Source organism: Chinchilla lanigera, unplaced genomic scaffold (genome assembly GCF_000276665.1).
Source record: "Chinchilla lanigera isolate Chin_1 unplaced genomic scaffold, ChiLan1.0 scaffold00023, whole genome shotgun sequence".
Classification (NCBI taxonomy): Eukaryota; Metazoa; Chordata; class Mammalia; order Rodentia; family Chinchillidae; genus Chinchilla; species Chinchilla lanigera.
The window spans coordinates 8500220-8505371 of record NW_004955424.1 but is presented as its reverse complement, the minus strand read 5'-3'; the positions used below and the strand labels follow the sequence as shown (position 1 = coordinate 8505371).

Sequence of the window (5152 nt, the reverse complement as noted above, 5' to 3'; positions counted from 1 at the left end):
TAATATTCACTGATAGCAAAGAAAATAAATTATTGAAAGTAATTTTGAAAAAGCAATATAAATGACTAAAAATACTTTAAAAAGTGTTCCACTTCAATAAATTTTCAAAATAATAGAATTTTTAAATGAAAATACGTCATCTCCTGTTCAATAATCAAAACTAATATATGTTTTATTTTCCAGCACTGTCTAAAATGAACTGACACAGCTATGCATGAGAGAAATAAAACATAACAAATGTTTAGATGCCTATTTGATAGCTCATAAAACAATTAGAAAATGTTATTTAACTTTCAAAAATCTTAGTTATTATAATTACTTTAGGTATTACCTTCATTGTGAATATTCTATGAAAAGTGTCCTATAATCAATAAAATTATTATAATAAATAATAATTATTAAAAATTGCATGACTAAGTAATGGCACACTGCATTTAGTTTCGCATTTATACTTCATAATACTGATGCTTAGTATTAAACTGTGTTAAAAACTTTTTCTTAAATGTAGAGCACTAATAATATGTTACCTCCACAGTCACACAATGCTAATACTATGTCTGTGTAATTGCTATTATAGCTTTTTGTACAGAAAATGATAGTCATACCACTTGACCTTTGCCATTGCAATGTCCAGTGGGAATTACACCAACAATCACTTAATCAGAATAGTAAATTATTTCACTAAATGAGGTATTGTGTGAAAATAATTTGGAGGAGGACTATGAAGGAAAGATTAAAAGGTTAAGAGAAAACTGTGTTGCAAAGCAACACAAGAAAAATACAATACAAAAAATATAACACAAGAAAAATAGATCCAAGTTTTATATCCACCATAGATACTAAATGAACGTATGACCTTGTGGAAAACTGAAAAATTATTTACCCATAAAATGAAAATAGATTTTTATTTTCTCATGTTTTCAGAAATTCATTGAAAAAGTGAACATAGATGACTTCTCAGATTTAGTTCTAGTTACGCACTATTGCTACTCAAGGGTTGTGCTTTGCTCTGGAGAGGTTATTTGAAAAGGATAAAGCCCTTTTCAAATGCTGGAATCAATTGTTCTGTGAAGTGCGCCTCACACAAACATGCCTTCCTATTCTCTTCAAGCTGCAAAACTAAAATAAGGCTGAAGATCTTTAGAAATGTTTTTGAAACAAAATATTGAGAGCATGTAATAATTAAAACTTTTCAAACCAAAGCACAAAAACTAAATTCTGATGGGATTGGTAAGATTATTTCTATTCAGTCTTTTACCTTATGAACTTTCAGAAGAATGATGTTTAGAAAAATAGTTATGAGAAATTAAACAGACTTTTCTGTAATGCTTTGTTTTATCTTGATTGTTCTGTTATTTTTTGTTGTCAAGCATGTCTAAGTTATTGACACTCGAAGAAATAAACTTTAACAAAGGAATCATAGCTGATCTTTTCTCAGAGAGATTCCATTTCATTTCTCACAGAGAAATCTAGATTGACTGAGGTTTTGATTCATTCTCAGACTGAAGCCTAAGTCAACTTGTAATATTTTAAAGTAATTGTGTTTCCTGCTATTAAATTCTATTATTAATTATTCCTTCTATTCTTCTTCTTCTATTATTCTATTATTATTATTCCTTCTATAATTATTAGTAATTACCCCTTCTATTATTTACTATTTGTTCACTGAAACAGATGAAACATTTAAACATAATAACATTTTTATAATATTTTGCATTTATAAAGAATTCTAACTTGAAATTAAGGCTTTTTTAAAAAATATTTTTATAGAATGTGTAGTAAAACACTTGGTTTTCACTATTCATTAAATGAGGCAGTTATTTTTTTAATTCACCTTTTCATCAGAGATCAATACTTTCATTAGTTTGGTTTATAATTTTAAGTGGGACAATATATTAAAAATGATAAAAAAGTTATTAAGAAATGCACATCTGTAGTTTAACACTTGGTTACCTTCTTGTTTGCATTAGTTATATTTGATTTTTCCTACCTAAAATATTTGGAGGTCATTATGAACATCACTGTATTAAAATCATTTAAGAGCCAGGCGTGGTGGCGCAGGCCTGTAATCCCGGTACTCCAGAGGCCAAGGAAGGAGGATCGTTGTGAGTTCGAGGCCAGCCTGAGCTAAAAATGAGCTCAAGGCCAGCCTGAAATGCATAGCGAGACCCTGTCTCATAAAAGACCACTCCCAGCAAAAAAAAAGTGAGCTTAGAGAAAAAGAAAAATGTCTGCTGGTTTACAGAGTAGATGAGATAATCATGACCTAAGGACTTATGCTGCCTTCCAACAATCTACTGACAAAACATCTGGAGGCACACAGTGAATTCAGCAAACCCTGTCTGCAGGAGTATTTACATAGTAGAAACAATATTGTCTGCTCTTCTTGACATTTTAAAAGTCGTAACAGCTTTCCTGTTTCTGGCTGCGCTGAGGCCGCTACTGCGTCTGTGAGACCCCAAAGTTAGAACTCTTCTTTGCAGGCCTGAGGCCTCCCAGGCGGCTCTGCAGCTGTCACCATGCCACAAAATGAATACATTGAGTTACACCGGAAACACTATGGGTACCGTTTGGATTACCATGAGAAAAAGAGAAAGAAGGAAAGTCAAGAGGCTCATGAACCTTCAAAGAAGGCAAAAAAAATTGATTGGCCTGAAGGTTAAGCTCCACCACAAACAGCGCCATGCAGAGAAAATACAAATGAAGACTATCAAGATGCATGAAAAGAGAAACACCGAACAAAAGAATGATGCAAAGACTCCACAAGGAGCAGTACCTGCCTATCTGCTGGACAGAGAGGGACAGTCTCCTGCAAAAGTACTTTCCAACATGATTACACAAAAACGAAAAGAAAAGGTGGGGAAATGGGAAGACCCTCTGCTCAAAGTTCGTGCCCAGGGAGAAATGGAGGTATTAAAAGTTATTCGAACTGGAAAGAGAAAAAAGAACGCATGGAAGAGGAAGGTTACTAAAGTCTGCTTTGTTGGAGATGGCTTTACAAGAACACCCCCTAAATATGAAAGACTCGTTAGATCAATGGGCTTACGTTTTAAGAAGGCCCATGTAACACATCCTGAACTGAAAGCCAACTTTTGCCTGCCAATACTTGGTGTGAAAAAGAATCCTTCATCTTCACTATGTACAACTTTGGGTGTTATTACCAAAGGAACAGTGATTGAGGTGAATGTGAGAGAGCTGGCCCTTGGGACACAAGGAGGGAAGGTTATTTGGGGTACATATGCACAGGTAACCAACCGCCCTGAAAATGATGGATGCATCAGTGCAGTCTTACTGGTTTGACAGATGTTTCATGCAATAACTTCTTTCACTTATTGAAGACTACAGGCCAATCAGGAAAACCATTACTGTGAATACTGTTGAACAACTTTCATGATGGCATTCATCAAGGGCACTATTCATTAAATTGTAAAAACATTAAAATGGCCCAGTTTTACAAATTGGGCTTTTATTAGGGGCCTGCTAAGGGCTTATGTGTTAGTGAGATTGAACCATTGAAAAAGTAAACATCAGTCTTTGCATTAAAGAGTAGGTACTTAATGAATTCCTAAAAAAAGCCACCAGTATTTAAAGGTCAATGCAAACTTAATTTAGGGGTCTAGGGCTAGGAAATATATGCTTAAGTTTATTCTAACTCATCACTCATCATTAGTCCTAAAAAAAAAAAAATAGCATTAAGAAACAGTATATTAAGTTTATTCTCAATATAGTCTATTTATAATACTTTAAGAATGGTATTAAAACTTTACTTAGATTATTGCAACTTAGTTGCACTGATACCCTGAAAAGAAACTTTATTTACAGTTAAATAACATAAAAAGGTCATATATTAGGGTATAACTCAAGTTTTGTGATCTGAATTGAATTAAATAAATCATAGCTTGAACTTTGGGTGTTTGTGTATTAATCTATAATCGCCAGATGCTTTAAATTCTTTATATTTTTAAAGTCTGTCTTCAAAGTACAACCAGTACGATTAATTGTGTCTTTAACAAAATCATTCAATTTGTAAACAAATTCAGTATCTAAGCATATTTTCATATAAATGTAATTGGGAAAAAGAGGGGAAAGAATTTCAAAACACAGACCAAAAAACAAACACAGAACATAGGTTTAATTAGATGTTTAAACTTAAAAAAAAAAGTACCAAGAAAACAAAAATAACTACTCAGGTAAGATTTGTTACTTTGTGTAATGTAACTTTTTTCTAAGTTCTAGAAACATAGTTGAAGTTTTGGAACATATACAGACATTTAGAAAAGGACTAACTGATAGTTCTTGGAAATGATGAAATATGATAGAATCACTTGGCAGAAGCCAAATCTTTCTTTTACAAATTTAGATTTTAACATATTATTTTGCCACTAATAAAGATGGGTAACGTGGACCTGGGGATTTAGATCAGCGGCACAGTGCCTGCCTGGCAAACTCAAGGTCATAAGTTCGATTCCCGGTACCGGAAAAAAAAACACAACAAAAAAAAGGCAATGTGTGAATTACTTAATTCTAAAACATAAAAGAAAAAACTGACCAGGGAATCACTGAACACTACAGAAATGAGGTTTTGCTTATCCTTTAAAAGCAAAAATAAGCCTTTTTTTACAAAGGAAGCTTGATGTTCAGTATGAAAACAAGCATAATTGTAGTAATTTTCACCCTTGAAAGACTGGATCACACCGTAAACGCCATATTGCTACCAGTGGACATAAAAGGAACAAACTTGTTTCTAAAATACTGTTACACAGATGAGTAATATTAATATAAATTCTTTATCTACTTTGAAATCTTTCATTTTGCTGGTGTGACCAAACTTTAGATGGTATCCCAAAGGTTAAAGCCCACTGTAAGAGCAGATGCTTAGATATTAGTTAAAGACTCAAGTGTATGCAATTTATAACCCTTCAAGGTACTTTTCTAAAGTTGCTGAAACCATGTAGGTAGTGCTCTGGTAGTCTGCTAGAAGTAAACTAACCATTAATGACTAGGCTTACCCTACCATGTCTGCACTGAATGGAAGCAACATGAATATGGACACATTTTAAGTAGAAGACTGACATTCTAAGTCATGCTGTTTGATTTTATTAAAAAATCATAATAGAACCTCTCACCTTTAAAAGTTGTACAGGAGCTTTAT

The 5152-nt window shown here is 33.0% G+C and overlaps 1 pseudogene; it reads left to right on the top strand.

Annotated features, from left to right (window-relative positions):
- The first annotated feature begins 2517 nt into the window (after positions 1 to 2517).
- On the top strand, positions 2518 to 3300 carry LOC102014150 (annotated as a pseudogene).
- The last annotated feature ends 1852 nt before the right edge of the window (positions 3301 to 5152 follow it).